The sequence below is a fragment of the Trachemys scripta genome, unplaced genomic scaffold, assembly GCF_013100865.1.
Source record: "Trachemys scripta elegans isolate TJP31775 unplaced genomic scaffold, CAS_Tse_1.0 scaffold_26, whole genome shotgun sequence".
NCBI classification, from domain to species: domain Eukaryota; kingdom Metazoa; phylum Chordata; order Testudines; family Emydidae; genus Trachemys; species Trachemys scripta.
The window spans coordinates 5,384,785-5,392,060 of NW_023260511.1; the positions used below are offsets into that span (position 1 = coordinate 5,384,785).

At 38.3% G+C, this 7,276-nt stretch overlaps 1 long non-coding RNA gene across 1 annotated transcript; it reads right to left on the reverse strand.

Moving 5' to 3' along the window:
* Positions 1-382: 382 nt before the first annotated feature.
* LOC117870352 lies at positions 383-3,864 on the reverse strand. The gene is made up of 6 exons (XR_004643966.1): positions 3,789-3,864; positions 3,647-3,694; positions 2,850-3,200; positions 1,848-1,956; positions 732-802; positions 383-516 (listed from the first exon to the last, which is right to left on the reverse strand). It is a non-coding gene; the product is annotated as an uncharacterized LOC117870352 (long non-coding RNA).
* Positions 3,865-7,276: the final 3,412 nt, after the last annotated feature.

A 7,276-nucleotide genomic window follows, 5' to 3' on the forward strand; every position in this document is an offset into this window, starting at 1 on the left:
GGGGTAGTAGGGGGAGGGCACTAGTGGGGGGAAAGGGGGGGAGCCTAGTGCTGGGGTAGCAGGGGGTGTGGGTGTGCTTCCTCCTGGCTAATGTGCCAAATTGATCTATTGCATGATTAAGGCATGCTGTTTCACTTTTTTGTGTGTGAATCTGTGAAAAAGGGAGGTAAGGATTGGGGGTACGGAGAATGCCCCTGAGCCCAAGGTGAGACAACTTTCATTTTTTTACTTTACTCTTCCAATTTGGATCATATACATGGACACAAATACAGAGAACAATTTTTTAAAGTAAAGAACATTATTATAATCTGGTATATACATTAAAAATGTCTTTTGGTTGCATTATGTTTTGAACAAGAGGCATTTAAACAATTTTTTTGGGGGGGGGAGTAAAGAAGTGAACTATGCACATTTTTTGCAGTTGTACTCTTTCTTGTCATCAGTCAGGTAGTCTTGATTGGTTCCTTCTGTAATGCAGGGCATATGTGCCCACCTCTTGCAAGAATCACACTGTACCTTTAATAAGTAACAATTAAGAAACGAAATCACAGAAGTTGTAATGTTACACATACTTTTCATTCACTCATGCTATTCCTTCCACGTCAGCATTACCTAATGTATGTATGCCTATCAGCATGAAGAAAATGTTTCCTGATGTGGATTTTTTACAAGAATCATGATCCTTAGGCAGTTTATGGCATTTATTTCTCATAGAATTCTATGTTTCTTACCATCGGGCAATCCTCACTTTCCTTTTCACAGTTGATGAGGTTGCAGTATATGCAGTAGTCTTCCATGTTTTCTTAAAAATATATATATTGTTATGAAATGATGAATACATTATGACCAAAACTGAAAATGCAAATCTTCATTTATTAATTAATGTCAATATTTTAATCCAGTCAATGGTTTGAATGTATTTTCCTTTTTTGTGACTCCTATTTTCTCAAATTTTTAGTTTACTGCCCCTGTATCTAAAAATGCCAATTTCATTTAACTGGCCGATCAATAGCAATCATCATTCACCTGATTCAAATTTTTGTGTACTTAAGGATATTATTGGTTCATAGTCACCATTACAGAACCAAACCTGTGAGATATCCCACTTTAGGGATATTAAGATATGTCTGCTATGTGACATAATTCCACTCTTCATGTTATCTTCACATGTGCCTAATGAGACAACAGTACATGGTAGAAAGTAATTACCTGACTCCTTCATTAGAAGAATTGCTATATGTCTTCTAAATGCAGTATTAGCCTCTTGTTTTGTTTCTACCATACTGATGTCTTTGTGCTGCAAATATGCTTCTGCAAACTAACAACACTGATATTTAGAATAAACATCATAATTACCAGAGGTGAAAGTGGGCCGGTTCAGCATACCGGTAAGACCCAGCCACTTGTAGCGGCCCTTACACGGCTGACGTTACACTTCCGCTGTGGTAGTGCTTTATGCTTGAATGTCGCTGCCCTCTTTAGCACCCTCCCCTGCCCCCCCGCATCAGCAGCCCTGCCATAGGGTCTGACAATGCTGTTGGATGCTCCTGGCAGGGCTGCCGACAGTAGGGGAGTAAAATGTGCCCTGGGTTCCGGTGATTTACAAGGGCCTGGTTCTCCTGGCCACTGCAGCAGCAGCTGTGAGGAAGGGCTGGCTGGTGGAATCTGGCCCCCCAGCACCTCACCTTCTGCTGGAGACCCCATCCCTTCTGGGGGCCACAAGCCCACCCCACACACCTTGGCAATGGATGCTGGTGCAGTGCCCACTGGTAATCTCCGGCATTTACTTTCACCCTGGATAATTACACAAACATAACAAATAATAATGGCAATTTGGTATTCAATACCTTTAAGATGAGTGGTCTGCAGTTGTGGCCATCACTTTGTCTGGGATGATGAACAATTTTACTGTTCCAATCAGATGAGGATTTTCTAGTTAATTGTTTGATGAAGTTTCTGAAATTTTTAGAGAGTACATTAGCAGACTGCATAAATGAGCTTTGCTTTCCCTCCCCCCCCTCCGGTTTATGGACAGATAAAAATCCATTCTCTAATTATGGAAATTACTTATTGCTCACATATATACACTCTTACACAATGTAAGAGTGAGACAATAATATGAAAGTATCACCTGATTTGCTGTCACCCATGTTGATAATAACACTCTCAATCATGCAACATGCTACTTTTTCATGTCCACATTCTGTTAAGTCATTCCCCAGAATCAAATCACACAAGTTCACTCAAAGTCTATTACTAGGCATATTCAGTACAAGTACATGCTGTTTCAATTTTTATTTGTAGCTAATAGGAAGATATTAGTCTCACAATTGTTACATTCCCTTCAAAAAAAAATTCAGTGGAACAGTTAATGTCCACTGTAAAAGTAAGTATCTAATAAATCACCTCCAATTCCTCAGGCATGTTCTTTCATATCTCATCTCATCACACAAGGGGTCAATTATTAACAATTCTTCCCCCCCCCCCCCCAATCGAGGCTATCTGTGAGTTTAAATATATTCACAAATTATATTGGTAATGTGATTATTTCAAACATTTTATAATTTATCAAAAATTATGCAATTAACATATTTTTGTTTGTAATGTCTCAGTAACACTGAAGAGAAAAGCATATTGTGAAATCATTGATCAATTACAGAATGTATTCTTCCAAGTTACACTCACAACATAACTTGACAGTAGCATTTTATTTTTAACATTCACATTCCACTTTCATTTGCATGCACTGAACTCACTGAAAACCCGCTGCTACCATAGTTGGGTTACAAATCTTATTTATTATAACATTTATTGACCATAATCCACAACTGCAATACAAAACATCTTACCGCAAGAACCCAATGACCTGGTGTGTGGTAAGGAAGCAATAATATATCATTTTGAAGTAATTCACTCTATTAAAAAAAATTAGAAATGCAATTATAGTTTCCAGTGAAGCAAACAATGAAATGTAATGAAACTGGGAAATACCGTATTATGTACATGTTTTGTTATTAGACTACTCCTCCACATCAAACACACCATTGTATTTGCTGTTTCACACTGTGTTTAACTCACTGAATGAAATTGTGCTTTGCTCATGCTATGTATGAAAGTGTGTTAGCATTTACCTTGACTTTCATTTGTGGAGCTCTGCCTGAGAGAATGACAGTAGAAACTACTGATGAGATGGCTTGTACCTGTTGACATTCAAAGTTATTAATGCATTAATAATTGTGGCACGTTAAGAACATAATGAATTTAATATAGACAGACATGCAAGGGATCCTTAGTGTTACAAATCAGATATGTATATATAAAAAAGAGTTCTATAAAAAAATTTGTAATCAATGTGCTCTTAATGTAAAAACCAACTAAGCTGTTCGCATACTTGTGTTCAATTAATGGACTCACTGAACTGTACAGCAAAACTAATGTGGCCCTGTATTGTATGTCCGATATGCACCTCCAAATACATTTCAGTAAATGTTTGGCAGCAGTAAATAAGCTTGAAATTGCAACATTTCTGTGTATTTTGATATTTCAAGGATATTTGGTCTTCAATATGTTGTGCCACATATTCACGTGATTGTTTACTTACTGAATCTATGTATACTTTCATGTACCATCACATTAAGTAGCCTACCTTTCCATCTGCTTTCTCGACCACACAGCTCAAATATGCATCAATAACCTACAACACGTGATGAAAGAAAAGGCACAATTTCAATAATATTTGATGAGTTAATCCCATTAACAAATACATGTTTAGTGTTACTTAAATGTACCTCATCACTTATCCAGCTTCTTGGTTTCAGGCAATGAAATGAGGAGCCATACAATTTTATGTTTCTCACTTTGGCCTCCCGTCTCTATGTGTGTTTGTCAGTCATTACAAATTTGACTAGGAAAAACATATTAACACATTACATGCATGGTAATACAGTTTCCTTTTTCTGTTTTACTACTGTGAATGCCACCACTTTGTACATGAAAATCTTTAACAATTCCATTTATGAAGTATGTTAATCTGTTTAAGAAATGTGCAGTAACCAATTTCTTTTCAGAATCCATTGCTTGTTTTCCACGTCCTCCATAAGCACGTCATCAAAAATGTCATCCGCATCACTTGTATCATTCTTTGAAACATCTTGCCCTATATACTCCTCTTCTTCCATTGCTGTAACCTCTATGTTTTTTAATGTGCTGTCTTAAGATACAGTGCCATCCACTTTTCTAATTTCTTCTGTGGGTATTTCTGGTTCAGTGTCACCAACTGCAATTTCAGTTCTGATTTTTCCCTCTGATGTGCTTTCAGCAGCTAATGTTGGTGGCTCTTTTAATGGTTTTAAGTGTGCAATACTGTACATGGTTCCTAACTGTTTCCCTGAGATTGTTTCTAATTTCACTCTTACCCTCAACGGTCGTAATTTTGTATGGTCCCCGATAGTTAGATTCCAGTACTGCTCCTTTTCTTGTTCTCTTTCTAGCGTTCAGTAACAGAACAGAGTCACCAACAGCAAAGGTTATTTCCCCATATTTAGAATTCTCTCTTTTAGCATAATGTCTTTGTTGCTTTTCTTGTGCTTTAGAAATGTTTTAGGGCCAGTGCAATGTCAGCATCATGTCTCGATTTCATATTGATGCTGTAGTCTTCGCAGAAATCTTCCCCAAGTGTATTTGTATCTGGGATCTTTGTAAAATAATGGAGAAGGGGTTGTATTTGTAAAATGAAGACACGGTTAATGCCATGTGTACATGAAAGGTGCTGGTAATAACACTTACCGTGTAATTCTCAGACTTCTTCTGGAAACCGTGGGTCATCACAAAACATTAGTCGAAATGGTGAAATTTTTGTTGTTGCGTGTACTTTAGTCCGCAAAGAAAACAAAATGGGGTCAAGTAATTTATCCCAATTACTCCCGTCATCAACCATCTTCCGCAATGCTCTGTAACAAATGCAAATTGATTTGATTAAAAAAAAAGGGAACAAGTACAATCTTGGTTGAAATAGATCATACATAATCCAAAAGGTAATACATAATGAAAAAGACATTCAAGGCAACACATTGATTTTGAAGATTTTTTTTGTGAATTGCATCTTCTAGCATTGGACACTCTACTTGCCATTAGTTCTGTAATATTCCCACCCATTCACTTACCTTTTTATGGATTTATTAGCGTTTTCAGCCAATCCATTGGTTTGTGGGTGGTACGGGCTGGTGAAGCTACATTCCATTCCCAATCTTTCACAAACACACTTGTTAAACTGAAAGAAAATAAGTTACACCATAAACTTACATATAGACTTATGAAAAGGAACATTCCTTAACACATTTGCCACTACTTTTATGTGTAATTAGCAACCGGAATAGTCCATGTTTTCATATTTGTTTTGGAAACAAGTAGTTGTGTGTTTCTTTGTTAGATATGAAGACACCAAAAAATAATGTTATAGCAACACTGATGGTGACCAACGGCAGTTTATTAAAAAAAAGTTGGTGATTGTTTGAGATCAATGAGTGACCTGATAGTGAGTTTGACTACATAGTACAAATAATCAGAAAAAAACCAAAACAGTCATTACCTTATTATTGAATTCCGAAACCTGTCAGTATCCGCTCTGGGCATCCACGTCGAACAATCAATTTGTACATGTTCTCTACCACCTCATATGCTGACTTATTTCTAGGTGGAAAGGCTTCCACCCATCTTGACAGATAATCTATGGCTGTAGTATATACTGGTATCCATCCTTTGTTACTGGTAATGGTCCTATTAAATCCATTCCCACCAATTCCCAGATCCGAGTGACCCTACATACAAGGGTACTAGTTACAGTCATACTACACATGTTTATTACTAAGTGTTCTCAATAAACCCATATGTCATAAGCAGAGTACACAGTGTAATATGGTTACAACAGCCATAGAATCAGAATGAAAGCCCACTTTTAAATACAGAAGAGAAAGAAAGAAAAAACAAACAGAAGTACAGGAATGGGTTATGGAAAACAATACAATAGTAAAGCTGAAGGCATATCCCCAGCCAGTGCAAAGGCGCATTAGAGGTAATTGCTGCACTATGCTGTGCCACTTGTTCACATTGGACTCGTTTCAAACTCAAAGCCTCATTGTATTGCAGAAATAACAATGGATAATGATAAACAATAATGTGTCTGATTACAAAATTCACCTTTATGCTTTTCAAGGTGGTATCCATATTTAATTCCTTTCCCTGTTTCTGGCAAGGAAGACATCGTGCAACCTGTTTTTGATGGAAAAATATGATGACATGAACATTTTGTTATGGAAATAGTATCACAAGGGAACTGAGTTCACATTTGCACACCAAATATACTTTTATATTTCTTTTATACATTTTGAACTTCTATTTCAATTGTAAATAGCATTCTTCAGGATTTAGTTTCATTACTTTACATACCCAATTGGCAATGTCTCTTGTCATCCCTGGCCAATAGTATTTTGATGTCAGCACATTCCTCGTTTTGAGGATTCCTAGATGTCCACCCAATGGACTGTCATGGTACCTTTCAAAGAGTTGTAGGGCTTCTTTCACGGTATGCACAACGACAACCTTTCTTCCTTTTGCTGATTGGACAATGTCCCCTCTGTTGATCATAGAAGATGCAGCACGGAGGATGATTAAGGTTTATTGGGGCCCTGGGCCAGAGCAATTGTTGGGCCCCTACCTACCCTGTCCGCTGGCTGCGCCATATATGGCCCTATCCCTTTAGTCCTCTTCCCCAGGATCTCTGCCATGTTCCACGTAGGCTCCCCAACATTTTGCCTGCCCCACAACTCCTTTGCTCATTTCCCACCCACCCCGCTCTTCCACACAGCCCCAGGACTGGAGAAGCTCTGTCCCTGTGTCACGGCCCCAGGGCTGTACCAGGGAGAGAGAGCAACTCCAGTCCCAGGGCTGTGGCAGGGGTTTGGATGCTGCGGTTCTTTAGGGGACCAGGAGCGGGGTGCTATGGATTCTCCTGCCCCACCAGGCACTTCTGCTGGAGAGGGGTTTGGGCATAGGGGCTTCCCCTGCTGCCACATGGCTTCTGCCAGGGCTGGGCTGGGGGCAACGTGTTGCACTTAATTACCTTTGCAAATAACCAGTTATATCTTAATTAATTTCATTAATTATAAGGCATATGCCTATCAAAGACATCTATATACAGTATGGTTGTATCCCCTGAGTACAAGGATTACATTTCAGCGTATAGTTAGAAATTTTTGCTCATTGAACATACAGTGATTGT